The 16525-nt window shown below is 40.8% G+C and overlaps 1 long non-coding RNA gene across 18 annotated transcripts in view; it reads left to right on the forward strand.

Moving 5' to 3' along the window:
• LOC132370737 (uncharacterized) overlaps positions 1-6984 on the forward strand; it is a 49412-nt gene extending 42428 nt beyond the window's left edge. For all 18 annotated transcript variants that reach the window (XR_009504691.1, XR_009504693.1, XR_009504681.1 and 15 more), the window contains one exon: positions 6269-6984. This is a non-coding gene — a long non-coding RNA (uncharacterized LOC132370737). The remainder of the gene's footprint in view (positions 1-6268) is intronic.
• Positions 6985-16525: the final 9541 nt, after the last annotated feature.

Consider the following 16525-nt stretch of genomic DNA (forward strand, 5'->3'; position numbering starts at 1 on the left):
CAATAAAAAAAAAAGGGTGGGTGGCGTTATGGCCAAACCCTCTTCCAAATGCTGAGATCCACAGTTTAATTGTTTTAAGCCCACATTTCCCCCAATTTTTTGCCCACAGAACAACTCCTTCCACTCTTTACTCCATGAATATCCCAAGAGACTGGTGTTTCTAAGAATAACTTTTGCAAAAATACTGCAGAAGGCAATCACTTATTTGAGTGTCCAAAGCCTGAAGTCAACATCTTGGATCCTGGTTCTATTCACAGCTAATCATATAATTAGTTCTAAGTCATTTATCCTCAGGTTCCTTATTTGCAACATCATTAGCAGGTGACCCCTTCTAACTCTAAAATTCTATGAATTAAAGGGCATTGCCTTAGATCCTTTTTGACCTACCTCCTAGAGTAATGGAAATAAAATCAAAAATAAACAAATGGGGCCTAATGAAACTTAAAAGCTTTTGCACAGCAAAGGAAACCATAAACAAGATGAAAAGTCAACCCACAGAATGGGAGAAAATATTTGCAAAGAAGCAACTGACGAAGGATTAATCTCCAAAATATACAAGCAGCTCATGCTGCTCAATATCAAAAAAACAAACAACCCAATCCAAAAATGCGCAGAAGACCTAAATAGACATTTCTCCAAAGTAGACATACAGATTGCCAACAAACACATGAAAAGATGCTCAACATCACTAATCATTAGAGAAATGCAAATCAAAACCACGATGAGGTATCACCTCACACCGGTCAGAATGGCCATCATCAAGAAATCTACAAGCAGTAAATGCTGGAGAGGGTGTGGAGAAAAGAGAACCCTCTTGCACTGTTGGTGAGAATGTAGATTGATACAGCCACTGTGGAGAACAGTATGGAGGTTCCTTAAAAAACTAAAAATAGAACTACCATATGACCCAGCAATCCCACTACTGGGCATATACCCTGAGAAAACCATAATTCAGAAAGAGTCATGTACCACAGTGTTCACTGCAGCACTATTTACAATAGCCAGGACATGGAACCAACCTAAATGTCCATCGACAGATGAATGGATAAAGATGTGGCACATGTATACAATGGAATATTACTAAGCCATAAAAAGGAACGAAATTGAGTTATTTGTAGTGAGGTGGATGGACCTAGAGTCTGTCATACAGAGAGAAGTAAGTCAGAAAGAGAAAAACAAATACCGTATGCTAACACACATGTATGGAATCTAAAAAAACGGTACTGATGAACCTAGTGGCAGGGCAGGAACAAAGACGCAGACATAGAGAATGGACTTGGGGACACAGGGTGGGGAGGGGAAGCTGGGATGAAGTGAGAGAGTGGCATGGACATATATACACTACCAGATGTAAAATAGGTAGCTAGTGGGAAGCAGCCACATAGCACAGGGAGATCAGCTCAGTGCTTTGTGACCGCCTAGAGGTGTGGGAGAGGGAGTGTGGGAGGGAGGCTGAAGGGGGAGGGGATATGGGGATATATGTATACATATAGTTGATTCACTTTGTTGTACAGCAGAAACTAACCCAACAATGTAAAGCAATTATAAAAAAATAAAGTGCATTGCCTCTTATATTCAATTAGTCAGTCATTCTACACATACTAAATTCCTACCGTATGGCAGTGTGCAAAATCCTGGGCATAGCGTGGTGAACGAGATAGGCATAGTCACTGCTTTCATGGAGCTGCAAGTTGAGCATGATTTTCTAGAGCTCACTATTAGAACAGTGACTTCCAGAATCAAATGTCTTCTAGTTAAAAATTGGGAATTTACTGTTTCATGTATTATGTGTATCAGGTTGTGGAGTAAATCTTTAGAATCTAAACGTATGGTCTAACTAGGCTTATGATTCTATTTCACCTAGGAGCTCCATTGTAAGCATCGAGAATTGAACACGTCAAAAACTGAAAACTAGGTGTATCTAGTTTTTAAGTCTTCATCTTTAACTTTCCTTGTAATGACTCAATCCTCTGTAGTTTAAAAAGCAAATTTTGATGACACGGCATCAACTGAGCACTTTTGTGAGTAGACACTGTTCTAAGCACTTCATACGTCATCCAGCTGGTGAAACTAGGCTTTGACCCCAGGAAGTATGGATTTGCAGTCTGTGCTCTGAACCTCAACTCTAAACTGCCACTATCCCTAATTGTCAAACACTGTTCAGTAGGTTTTCTGCTGGAAGTTTAAGGGTTAACATCTCTGAAGAGCTGAACAATCATATGGGATTTTTAAATGTCTAACTCCAGCCAGGTAGTGTACTGAGGGGGTAATGAAAAATTAACAGCTTTTTTTTTTTTTTCTTTTTGACTAAGCACTAATCTTCGTGGTTATGGATGTATCCATGTGCCAGAGAATATTGAGATAATAAGTTAACATAAAATTGGTGATACAGTTTTAAACCTGACAGCTCCATGTGTCTGATATGTTTTCTGAAAGTAATTTTAAGATAAGACTCCACTCTCAAATCTAAAATTCTTTCTTCAAAGACTGCCAGCACCACACAGTATTTGTCATTGTATCAATTATATAGAGAAAAACTACAGTGCTAGGAGTAGAGGACAGTTTTAATCATAAAATAGTAAAATAACAAAATATAATCAATGAAATGTGAACCACACAATGTCAGTGAGAATTCTTGGCATTTAGTTTTAGAAGCCATTTTGCATGGAAATGAATAAAATATAAACACAGTACTTTATCTAGGATAGGACAAGAAACTTCAAGATTGTAGTGTGCATTAAGATAACATTCCAAACCTATCCTTTCAAGTTTTCAGCCAAGAATTTGTTTTTATAATTTCTTTGCAGTTGGCAAACAGCTAGCCTCTACTTGAGAATATCAATTTTCAGGCTTATGGTCCCAATCCCGTTGTGTGTAACTGTTAACTTGCTGTGTGACCTTGACTAAATCACTCCCTGCCAACCCAACCCAACCCAAATGGAGGAGTGGGATCTCTCAGGCCCCTTCTGGTTTTAAAATTCTGTAGTTCTAGCCTATGGATCATGACATAAACACCATAAAGAATGCTTGCTAGAAGATTGGATTTTTTTAAATTTGTGCTATTTAGGCATTTTCAAATGACCACTCTTATAGCCAGCTGTACAGACCATAAACCACGGCAGCCAGTTCCTATGGGTGATTTACTTGGTTTTGATGCTGGTTAGCAGCAGCTGTGCTGTCTCAAGTCACCAAGCACCTTCTGTAATTCACAGAAACAGTCCATCCACATGCTTCCTGGACTCCCCAACACGAACAGGCGCTGAGAGATTCTGGGCAAAAGAAGTAGGATCACAACCGCCATGGGCCATCAGATGGCCTTGAACACCCTCCAAAGATGGAGGCGGTGTGGACCCCTTGATCCACTGCTTAGATCCCCGCTTCGAGACTGAAGTGCTTATGCCCCCAGCTGCTGGGAGTGTTGGCTACTGATGGTTCTTCAGCGGAGACCCTCTCTGGAGATAGCCTTTGGCTGAAGAGAGCTGCTTTGCCCAAACCCACACCCCTGTTGGGGGCAGGCTACATGCAAGGACCACAGATTCCACTAACAGGCCAACCCCTTGCCCCAGTGGGGTCCAACTCTGAAGGGCCAGGCCAGTGCTGGAGCTCTGGTAGGGTGGCCTTTCATCCTGTAGGGTGATGCACGTGTGCTGCATCACAGAGCACCTTCTCCCTTGGCCCACAGGTGTCGCCCCCGAGCACTCCCCTTAAGCTTCCGGCACCAAGATCTCTGTCTCAGAGTCGGCACCAGGAATCAGAACCTGCCACAGAGACTTACAGACCTGAGTTTGGATTATATCTGCTTCACTCTGGGTCCAGGAATAAATGTCCTCTCCAGTGAAATGGAATAATAACTACTCATAGAATTGTTTATTATATGAATATGAGGAAATGAATCCAAAGCACGTAGTGGATGATTAGTAGCAACAATTTAACATTTATCAAGCATTTATTATATGTCCGGTGCTGTTTTATGTACTTCACCACATAAGAACTCTATGAGGAAGATAATATCCCTATTGTACAGATGAGACAGCTGTGGCACAGAGAAGTTAAATAATTTCTCCAACGTTACACAGCTGATAAAAGTCAAGAATTCAAACCCATGCTGCTTGACTGCAGAAATAACATTCTTAGCTTAAAAACTCTGCTGCTTCCCACTGAGAAAGGAAAATTGTTTAAATATTTGGATGATGGTAAACAAAAGCCTAGTAATGTCACCTGATTCCAGAAGTATCTTTGAAACAAAACAGTTAGAAAACATTTACAAAGAATTTCTGTACTCCTATTGTTTATATTTTTGTGTTGCTATAGATTGTTTATTTTTGCTTCAGATCAACCCTTTTTCATCAAGAGAATGGATGAAACAGTTGGAGGGTAGGAGACCTAATCTGATGTGATAGTGGTTGTTCCACAAGATAATATCTTTTTGCTATTTGTTTCTATTTTAATGAAACATGTGCTGAGTTTCTATTTTAATGAAATGTGCTAAGTACAAGGTCAAAGAATAAATAAAACAATGACATGTTTCGTTGTTAGCTAGTAATTTTGTATACTAATAAGGCTTAGGTTATATCATATTTCCTACAATTTAAAATATCTCCCTCACCTGGGTCCTTATAATGGAAGTACATTATAACAGAGAAGAGCACTATGACAAAGACCCCTGCTAGGCCCCTTCTGACCCCTCATTGGCAGTTTACACTTGTACTCACTTCAGAGTAGTTATCTGTTAGCATCCGATGGAAAGCATTTGTTTCACATTTCACTTATAATCCGAAGGAATTTATACCATAATTTTTATCTCAGGGGATAATGTGTTAACAGTGCTTGTTTGGATCCCCGTTATACTTTTAAGGTCAGGAAAGTCTCTTTTGCTTTTTAAGGCACAAGTCTGTTAAAGTTTTTATGATTTGCCAGCAAAGTGGTTTTTCATCTTCTGCTATTTGATAACTAAGGTATAAGAGAGTTCCTTCTACACCAAATAAATTAAACATCTAAATAATTTATAGCTCCAGGTACGTTTGCCAGACTAGCATAACTGAATAAAGCCAACAGATTAAATGTTCCCTTGGCAATCAACAAGGGTATGATATACAGCACCTGGGCTGCCCCATTGGGTCTCATTATTAAATCACAGGCAAGAGCTCAGAATCCCAGGGTCCCGAGTGACAGGTAGAAGCAGACTTTGGGCGGAGGTTTTGCTCCTCCCAGGTATCATAGCAGTCATTACTCCTGATCTTTGGAAGTGGAAAACTCTTAGTACAATGGAGATAGAGAGAGAAAGAGAAGGGCAGAGGCAGAGAGGAAGAAAGAGAGACAGAGACTGCATGTTTCAATGAAGAAAGACTCTAGTTACTTATATATCACTAAGTTGGGAATTCATCAACATAACACTGTGTATTTGCACAATCTCAGAGCAAAAGTTAAAAAGAGTTAGGGAATATTTTGTATATGGGACCACCGTTTATCACTGTCAAGGGTCAGAACAAGAACTAGCTTCAAAAATAGACTACATTTCCCTCTTTCTACTCTCCAGGTTTTGACCAGCACCTGCCTTTGTGTAGGGAAGGAAGGTTTGGTTTCCAGAGCTGATGGCAATGTTTCCAGAGAAACATTAGAACTCAGGATTTAGGGAGTTACGTGTAATATCCAGTCTACCTCCTGGAAAAGTTTTATGTGCCAGAAACCAGTCATCGGCTCTTTAACAAAGGGCATTTATTAATTAAAATGTGGTTTTAAACTTGCACATTTAATGATGGGAGGGTCCAGATGATCAGTAGAAAGAAGAGGTGGGAGGCAGCAAGTATATATTTAGTCAGTGGAGAGCCCACTTTTAGATCCTATTCTCTGCACCAGGCAGACAAGCAGAGTACCACTTAAAACAACAGCAATGTCAACAACTTCTCTCCTCTCTTGAAAGGACTTATGGAAATCTAAGTGCCATAAGGAAAATATGGAAGGTAGAACTAAGCTTGTACTTCTTAACTATTGTTGGCACAGCTTCTCTGAAGACGAATGGGATAGAGGAAGAGAAAAAACCAAAACATTCCCAGTGTATTGTATACTGACACCTCTAGCAATTACCTGATGTCTAGTCCTGTGATAGTCCCCTTGGGAGGGGGGAGAATCGGAGGGAGCAAGGATAAGGGTAGTGGGGCAATGATTTAGAGTGCCTAACCTCCTAAGTATCTGAATTTAAAGTAAAACCGTTAAATCGGGTTCATTGCTGAATTCTCATGGGGTACACTAATTTTTCATTTTCATTTAGGAAGAAAGGGTGAAAGAGAAGCTTCCCATGCCTGGTTTATGAACGTGGCCTTGAAAATGTCCACAGAACTATTGTTGTCTTGTTGAGTCTGCAGCCAGGAAGGCAGAAATCACTGCAGCAAAGCAGGTGTGAACGTCCCCCTACTTCAGAGGCAACTCTCTTTGAAGCTGGAAAATCAAGGACGCTGGTACCTTCAAGGAAACAAGGATATAATTATCACAACACCCAATTGGCCGGTGACCTTCCATTCCTCAGGACTGCCCTACTCCCTTCACTGGCACCAGCCCAGGTCCTCACAGACTGAGCTCTGTCCCAGATCGCTCAGCCAGAGGAACAGCCCACTCCCTCACCCTTTGAAAGTGTTCTTAATCTCTTTCTACTGCGCTGCTCTTGCTGACATAAATCCGCCAGCCCAGGGGGCCTCTGAGCCCCCCACAGAGGGAGGCCCTTCAGGCCAAGCGGAGTCTGAGCAGTGAAGGCGTAGAATTTATGCTTCCTCTCACCTGTGCTGTCTGTCTGTGGCCTCTACTCCAGGCTGGTTTTGAAGGTTTGACCAGAACCTCCCAGCTCCTTGCCAAGTCTGCCATCATCACCTCAGTCACAGAAGCAGACTTCTCAAGGCCACTGGAAGCTAATAACAGGGACTCTCAACTTCATTATTATATTTGAAATGTTGAAAGCTAAAGCCTAATAAAATAAGTTCAGAAAAACAAAAAGAGCTATAAATTATCATTTGAAAGTAGTGGCTAAAGAACTCATCTACTCAAAATACCTGGGGGCTATTTCTCAACTACAGCAATAATCCAGTATTTGGTTTCCTTCCCTTCACTGTGCGAAAGGCTTGGCTGTGTTCTCTTAGCAGGGATTCTTTTCTGCTTCTAGGATCAAGTGTCTAGAATCAAAAGTTACACAACAGACACTCTCTACCCAACTTTTTCACACACACATACACACACACACAGACACACACACATACACACACCCATACTCCCCACCCAGCCTTGGCCCTAAAGGGTCCACTGAATTGTACTAATTCTTTTTGACCGCAAGGAATTATCATCCTACATTATCACCAATCAATATTCATTGCAAATTTACCTTTTATTTATTTTAAGATAAGAGTAAAATTCTATTTCCTTCGTTTCACAAAGACTACCTATGTTAAACTGATATATTAATGGAAAAACATAATAATGGAAGCATTATTTCCTGTAAAATCAGAAATAAACTAGAGATGCCCATATCACAGTTATCATTATACAATATTTTGGAAATTCTAGACCAGTGGACTCTGCTGGTGGTAATTTTGCTTCCCAGAGGATATTTGACAATGTCTGGAGCCATTTTTGGTCGTCACAACTTCGGGAAAACTATTGGTATCTAGTGGGTAGAGGCCAGGGATTCTGTTAAGCATCCTACAGTGCACAGGACAGCCCCCACAAGAAAGAATTCTCCAGCCTAAAGTATCAATAGTGCTGAGTTTGAGAAACCTTGTTCTATACAATGCAACAAAACATAAAACATAAATAAGAGAAATAAATTTAGAAAATAATTTTCATTAATTGAAAATAACAAGTATCACCTAGAAAAGCAAATAAGAAACAATTAAACAAACATTATTAAAATTTATAAAATAATAAATAAAATATTTTCAATTGCATGAGAGACTAAGAGTCTTTAAATTTTCCTATGGGTCTATTTATCTATTCTACAAAAATTTTCTGAGAACAAAAGGATTAGTTTATACAAGAATACTCGAGGGATGCGAAGACTTTTGCATTTCAAAACTATGGAAACAACTAAGAAATTTTAATAATCTAGCCTATAATACTGTAATACAAAACATTATAGGAAACCTAAGTAGACATATCTTCCCAAACCATAAGCTGGACTTGAGGACTTTTTTAAAAGGTTGTCTAAAGCACCACAAAATTATTTGAGGGCAATGAAAACACACACACACACACACACACACATAAATGCCCCTTTGGCAGATAAAAACTTTCCCAGTGTTTCTAAATAAGGACAGTATTCAAATGCATCATGGAAATCAAGATAATCTTTAACAATAGATTATTATGATTCAGCAGATCATATTGTAGGTAGATGTAAGTTTCTTGAGGGAAGGGCCCATATCGTACTGATTTTTCCATCTCTGTAATTGACACATATCAGGAACCCAATAAATATTTGTGAATTAATGAAATAAAGAAAATATAAGCAGAGATGATCTTTGAACTCTCTAGTCAAAAGTTAACTTACAACTCTAGCAGTTGTAATTCAACATCTAAGAACCCACATCTGAAAGGTTAAATGAAGAGTCAACATTTTAATAGAAAGTTTTGCCTCATGTTGCAGCTATATTATATATACACAGGGTGAGCCAACAAGAATCAACCAGTGCTGTTCTACTGAGAACGGTAAACCCAAGTTTTAAATGTTGAAGACTTGAAAGAATCTATAAATATCTACATGATATACCTAACTATATCGAAAATTTCCTTCATCTTTCAGTTCATTTTCATAATAAGCCTTCAAAATTTGAGGGGAAGGGAGGGAGGAAAGAAGCAAAGGAAGGCCAGATGAAAAGTAACAATCAGGAAATAATCAAAAGCCTTCCCTTTATCCCTTCCATGCAATCTCACAGCCTCTCCCTAGAATCCTTGGTCCTGAATGTCTAATAACGAGTATTCCATAGTTTCAAGGGGATGAAGGCCCCACAATCCAGTTTAATATAAGGTCATTTGAAATGCTGTAGTGGGACAGGTTCATGGTCCAGGAAGCCTCAGACAGTTTCACCAGGGAACATATTCCAGAAGGTCATTGTTCTCTTTGATATAAACTTCAAAGCTTAGGGACAAGAAAAATAATAGTTACTGTTCACTGAGCACTTGCTCTGTGCCAGACATCTTCCTAAGGATGAGTTACATTTTTCTGGGCTAACTTGCATTACAGCCCTCATCTTCCAATGAGGAGACAGATGTTATGGAGGTAACATGAGCAGGCCACCATGAGCTGGCAGAGCCAGGATGGGAATCAACACCTGTGAACCTCCAAATCCAGGCTCATAAGTACCACACTGTAGATGTCACCACAGCGTCACATTTCCCTCAGTAACCCACTCTTCATGGATTAGTCATAAAAGCTTCAAGTCAGCAAGCATTTGGTGGGAAAATACTAGCACATGAAGGGAGAGAAGGAACATAAAGGAAGCACATGTCCTTGGCTGGAAGGACATGCCATCTTCTTGAAAAGATGTGACAGGAAATAGGCAGCAAAAAGTACCAACTGTACAGAGTGCTAAAGGAAAGTTACACCACATGTCAAGATGGATGGTATAGGCAAAAACATGTGGATGACCAGTGAGCAGAAAGATAAATCACCACATGGCATTAGTAGGGAAAGTCTCACTGAGGAGCCGAGATATGATGGGACTCTTACAGGATTTGGACAGAGAGAAGAAGAAGCAAATGTTGTTCGGGTGAGTTCATGCTCACCTGGGCTGCTAGACCAAATGGTGGCCAAGCTGCAGAGCACAGAGCAGCGCTTGGCCGAGAAAGAGTATTCAGGGTGACAGCTTATCAGACACATAAGCACGTCTAGAGTTTGATGAACAAGTCAACATTCATGTGATCAGTATGACTGTTTGAGACTTGAGTCCTACTTCGCGTTCGTCATCTGCTAAGAGTGAATCTCAGCTCTGCCATTTACCAACTGTATGACCCTGGGGAAATTACTTATCCTCTCTGTGCCTCAATGTCCTCATCTGTAAAATGAGCATAATAATAGTATCTACCTTCTAGGATAGCTGTGGGTTGAACAGGTTAATCTATATCATATGCACGGCACGGAGCCTGGCATGCGCAAGTGTGATGTGAGGGTTTGCTATGGTTCCTTTTCCATTTTCACCATTCCGCACTCAATTTTGCGGGGTGTTGAGGTGGGGTGGGAGAAGAAAGGAAGGTTCCACACAGCAATTCCTTCTCCTAATCACCTGATTTATTTTAAATGCCTCTTTTGGATATTGTCCAGCTTCTGAATATCTTTCCTGTGTTCTCCAGAATGGCACAGAGAAACTGTCAAGTTTGCTATGAAGACTGCACCTCTATAACAGCTTTGGGTTCCAATATTCATCCCTGGCCTTTTTTCCCATCAGCAGTATACTGGGCTGATGTTTAACAGTTATGACTGGTAGCACGGGGTCCTCCACCATTCTTTCTATGTCATGTGCATTATTTCAGCAGACTTAGTAAGAACAAGGATGAGAGCAAGGAATCAAAAGAGGATGAAAGGTAAAGAAGAGAAGAGAAATAAAGTGAGAATTTCCTTGTACTTAACTGTCACTCTTCTAGCATTTCAAATGGCTTTTTACCATTACTCAAATTGGGAGAAGGCAAGAAAGTAAATATTTATTGAAATTACTGTAAGCCAAACATGGTCCCATATATTTCACACATTCGAAGAGATTAAGTATCTTACTCGTACTCATGCAGCTATTAAGCGGGAGAGCCCAGCTTTAGATCCAGGTCTACATTTAATTTGACTCAATAAAAATTAATGGAGCAGCTTGACAGGCCAGGCACTGTTCTAGAACTGGGGACACCAGAGTGAAGAAAACAGATCAAAATCCCTGCCCTCATGGAGCTCACGGTCCACTGGGCAGACAGATGATAAGCCAGATAGGCAAGTAAAACATAAAGTGTGTTAGACAGCAATAAGCCTTATATAGGAAATAATAAAATGGAAGAGGAAGAGAGGTTGGGATGGGGAGGGTCTAATTTTGGAAAGGACAGTCAGGGAAGGTGTCACTAAGAAGGTGACAACTGAGCAAAGATATGAAGAAACCAAAAGTACGAAACAGGTGTGCATCTGGGAAGAGAAACTTCCAGCCTGGGGGAAGGGCAAGGGCAGAAGCTTTGAGGCAGGAGTGTGCCTGCGATGGTGTTGGAGGAACAGCCAAGACCAAGGGTGGTGGAAGTGAGGTGAAGGAGGAGGGGAGCAGGAGGGAATGCAGCCAGCCGGTGACAGGGCAGAGCACCTATGTCTCAAAAAGCCCCAGTAGGGACACCTTCTAGGGAGATGAAAGGTAGCTGGAGGTTTCTTTTCTTTCTTTCCTTCTTTCCTTCTTTCTTTCTCTCTTTCTTTCTCTCTCTCTTCCTTCCTTCCTTCTTTCCTTTCTTTCTCTCTCTCCCTTCCTCCCTTCCTTTCTTTCTTTCTCTCTTCCTTCCTTCCTTTCTCTTTCTTTCTTTCTCTCTTCCTTCCTTTCTTTCTTTCTTTCTTTCTTTCTTTCTTTCTCTCTTTCTTTCTCTCTCTCTTTCTTTCTCTCTTCCTTCCTTTCTTTCTTTCTTTCTCTCTTTCTCTCTCTCTTTCTCTCTCTCTCTTTCTCTCTTTCTCTCTTTCTTTCTTTCTCTCTCTGTCTTTCTTTCTTTCTTTCTCTCTTTCTCTTTCTTTCTCTCTTTCTTTCTCTCTCTCTTTCTTTCTCTCTCTCTTTCTTTCTCTCTCTCTCTTTCTTTCTTTCTTTCTCTCTTTCTCTTTCTTTCTTTCTCTCTTTCTTTCTCTCTTTCTCTCTTTCTTTCTTTCTTTCTCTGCACTGCACAGCTTGCTGGATGTTAGTTCCCCAAGCAGGGATTGAACCTCTACCCTTGGCAGTGAAAACTCCGAGTCCTAACCACTGGACCATCAGGGAATTCCCAGAAGGTAGCTGGAGGCTTCTGACATGATCTGACTTGTACACCGAAACAGCCTCATCTTCCTGATGTGTTTGAAATAGACTGAAGTGACCAGGATAAAACAATGGGGGAGCAATGAAGGGGATATTGTAATAACCAGGAAAGAGATGGTCATAGCCAAGGAGTAGCAACGAGAGTAGTTAATTTAAAAGGGTCAAATTGGCTTGGATATATTTCAAAGGTATAGCCAATAGGATTTCCCTGCAGACTGGACAGGGGTATAAGAAAAACAAAGCAAAACAAAAAGCCAGGAGACAAGAGGGATCCCAAAGTTTTCTGCTCCAGCGAATAAAAGAATGGAATTGTCACTAATGGAGATGGAGAGAGAGGTTCAAGATGACTGTTAAAACATCAGGAGGGGTAGAGCAACCTGGGCTGCAGGTATAAATCGGTCTCAAAGCCCATGCTCTAGCTAATGGCTTAAGAACTTGGAATTTGGGGGTTTGTACCTGTTTATGGGGATGGGAGGAATAGTTTTCCAGAGTAACGAGAGTGAAAAAATGAATCAGAAAATCTCAAAAAAAAGTCATAGTTTGAGTTATGACTTTTTTTTTTTTTTAAATAAATTTATTTATTTATTTATTTATTTTTGGCTGTGTTGGGTCTTCGTTTCTGTGCGAGGGCTTTCTCCAGTTGCGGCGAGCGGGGGCCATTCTTCATCACGGTGCACGGGCCTCTCACTATCGCGGCCTCTCCCGCCGCGGAGCACAGGCTCCAGACGCGCAGGCTCAGTAATTGTGGCTCACAGGCCCAGTTGCTCCGCGGCATGTGGGATCCTCCCAGACCAGGGCTCGAACCCGTGTCCCCTGCATTGGCAGGCGGATTTTCAACCACTGTACCACCAGGGAAGTCCCTTGAGTTATGACTTTTGAAATCCTGATCCACCCAAGTTTTTCTGATTATCTGGGCCCTTTCCTACCCTCCCACCTCAAATAAAATCTGTATATGCCCAAGTTGGTTCTGGCCGTCACTCTCAATGGGAATGAATGGACCTTTTCACAGTAAACTTTAGAGAAACAGTGGTTCTCTACTTGTTGACACCCTTTCAGGATGACCATGAACTCAGGCACTCTTTCCACTCTTCAGTTTGTTGGGCTACTGGCTGCCTTGGACCTCTTGGCCATTTCAGAGTTTTTCTAGATTGACAAAGGAGGAAGATGGCAGGTCAACTTAATCATTCAAATAACCCTGCAGTGTGTCAGGAGATTCATCAGTTTCCTTATCACTTGTGTTTTCTTATCTTGGTTATAAGTCAGGGTCACTGTGATTTTTTAGGACAGCATATGAAAGGGAAGAGGCAATTGATCATTGTAGGAATAAAAGACTGAGCTAGACCCAAGAGCAGATGTCTTTTCTCATGAATATAAGAAGTTCCACATGCTCACATCCTCACTATTCATTGCTTGTAAGCTGGATCTGGGATTTGGATTCAACATTTACTGATCTCCTACACAACAGAGGTTAAGTGCCCCTGCCTGTGTTAACCTCATTTAATCCTCACAACACTGAGAGGTGGCATTACCTTATGTTACAGTGGGGGGAAGTGGGGCTCAGAGAGGATGAGCAACTGGCCCAAGGCCACACTGCCTGTGAGTGGCAAGAGCCAGCCTTCCCACCCAGGTCTTTAGGGGCTCTTACTTCCAAGCCACATTTTTTTGCCTCATAATATAAGAAAATAATGAAAGATTCAAATGCAAAACAGATAGTCTCTAAATCCAGTGTTAGTCAAAGATGACTTTTCTTCTCTTTGGAAAGGAAATATCCATGTAGAGAAATCTGACCTTTGAGTATGGAAATTACACTCTTATTTGGCAGGAGAAAGTAGAAAAACACTTTATTCAATGCCTAAAAGATGTGATAACAAACACAGGAATTTTCTTTTTTCCATTTGCTCAAAAGAGTATCCAAATTCACGACATAACGTAACATTGTGTGTGTGCGTGTAGAGAAAGAGAGAGAGAGAGAACACTAATAAATGCTTACTCTGGGTAGGTACTCCATTAAGTGCTTTCCAAACGTGATTTCTCTGAATCTTTGCATCACTCCTGTGAGGCAAATACTATTATCTCCCCTGTTTTACAGATGAAGAAACTAAGGTTAGGGTTTGTGTACTTACCTGCAGTACACAAAGCTTGAGACCCAAGATTCCAATCCAAGTGGACCTGAGTAACTCCCCATTTCCTCTGCAGCCCAATACACACCATTTGAAAACAGTACCCCTGTTGAAATGGCTACTCTCACACTTCATGTGTGGGCATGTAAATTGATAGTTTTCAGGCTGGCACTTTTGATTCAATCAGAAAAGTAAGCATATTCTTTTGGCCTAGCAATTTCATTTCTAAGAAGTCTCCCCAAGGAAATAATCAGGAATATGTGTGCAAAGATTAATACGTAAGTTCTATACATTCTTATTTAACTTATTTATCATTAAGTTATTAATATAGATACTATGTTATTAGACTCAAATGTCTACTAGGAACTAGGTTAGATCCATTATGGCACATCCATATTGAAATAATATGAAGTCATTAAAAATCAAGATACATTAAGTGAACACAAGCAAATACTATCTCAATTGTATAATACACATGTAAAGCATATAGTATGCACTGAAAAAATACCTAAAGAGACATACTAAACTTTCTGTAAAGACATGACCTTGTTTAATTTGACCTAAGGCTGACAAGAGGCCTATCTTAGCCAGAGGTTCAATGCAGTGTGTTCGCGAGGTACAGTAGGGATCTATACATCTTCCCACTGCTCAGGGAACGAAGTCCAGACTTCTTAAGTTGTACAGCCCTTAAATGACTCTAGTCTTCTGATCATCTATCCTCCTTCTCCCTGCATTGCTCACTATGCTTGACCCACACAGGCCCTTTTTAGCTCCTGGATTGTACCTGCTCAATCCTACTCCTATGCAGGGCCTTTGCACATGCTGTCCCTTCTGCTTGGAATGATCTTCCCCATTCTCCTTATGGCTGGCTTCTTTCTTCAGGTCTCAGCTTAAATGTCACCTCTTCAGGGAGTCCTTCCTTGACTACAAAATGTAAAGTCGGCCTCTTCTTTTATTCTGCCCACAGCATCCTGCTCTTTTTCTTTTTTAGCACATATGATAATTTGTAATGACATATTTATGTGTTTCACTTGTTCAGTGTCTGCCTTCCCATAGAAGTGATGCCCCGTGAGGGTAAGATCCACATCTGTTTTGCTCACCACTGTATACTTGATGCCTGCTCAGAGGTTATTCATGGCAGGTACTCAATAAAGACTTGCTGAATGAAGGAATAAAGGAACAATGTTAACACTAAGTTATTAGGCACTGACTCTGTACCTAACAAAGTGCGGGGAACATTTAGAAGCTTGTTGGAGAAAGAAGACAGGGCCGAGATAGTAGGTGGCTGATAATCAGTGTAAATCAGTGTAACACACAGGCTATAGGAATTCATACAAGGAAATGCTTCCCTTGTTTCTAAACCATTTTCTAAGAATGGCTCATTGGATCTGAACTGTGTTCTGCATCCTAGAAGGAATGTGAACTGGAGAGAAATCCCACTGAGTACAGGTCTCCCATTTTCTAAAGGGATCTAGGGCCAGGTACATAGGTCGATGTGGAGTCATTATACCACTTTGCATGTGCTCACAGCCTCTTTTGCCTCACACCGTCCCTCAAAATCTGACTTGCTTCTTTACGCAAAGAAAGAGGACCTGCAGTCCTTCAGTCTGAGGGCTTGTCCAAATCCCTAGAACAGCGGTTCACAAATAGAAATCATGTCTCCGGAAGAGCCCTTTGAAACACTACAATAGTGGGGGAAGAAAAGAGCAAATCACCTTTGTGTTGAAAGAGAAACTTTTATACGTAAGATCTTGTAGGAGGCTTAAGAACAATTACAGGAAAAATAAAACAGATAATTCTACATGTTAACTGAATATTTTCCCCCCTGCAGATTGGAAAATAGCAACACGTATCTGATTTTATAAACAGAACATGTAGGGCTAGCTTAGGGTCCATCAGCGTTCCTAGGGAGTGCTGTCTTCAGACATGAAATTGGGTGTTTGCAGTGGGGGCTGGCATGGCATAAATATTTTCCAAGCTCTATTCAAACAGCAACTTCTATCTGCTACCATGCTATCAATTTTTCCAACAGTTGATTGCAAATTCACCTCATAAATCAATCTGTACAAGAGGTCAGAAGCCAACCACAGCCAATTAAAACCTCTCAGCAATAATTCATCCAAGATCTGAGTAAGGATTTTTTTTTTTACAAGTCCTAGGAGGCTCTTGTTTATTCTAATCAGATCAGTAGAGGAAGAACTAAATTGGGTAGGACCCGCATTTTTCTCTTATCCCAGGACACAAACTCAGATGTTTTTATAAGGAAAGGAAGAGGAAGAGGAGAAAGATATGAGGAAAGAGTGGGCTGAAGAATTTAGAACACTTTCTCCACATAAAGTAGCGTTCCCGGGGCTCTCCCCAAGGCTTGACCTGCTTCTGACTGCTTCCCCTGCTTGACGTGGGGAGCTTCTATGC

Source organism: Balaenoptera ricei, chromosome 8, assembly GCF_028023285.1.
Source record: "Balaenoptera ricei isolate mBalRic1 chromosome 8, mBalRic1.hap2, whole genome shotgun sequence".
Taxonomy (NCBI): Eukaryota; Metazoa; Chordata; class Mammalia; order Artiodactyla; family Balaenopteridae; genus Balaenoptera; species Balaenoptera ricei.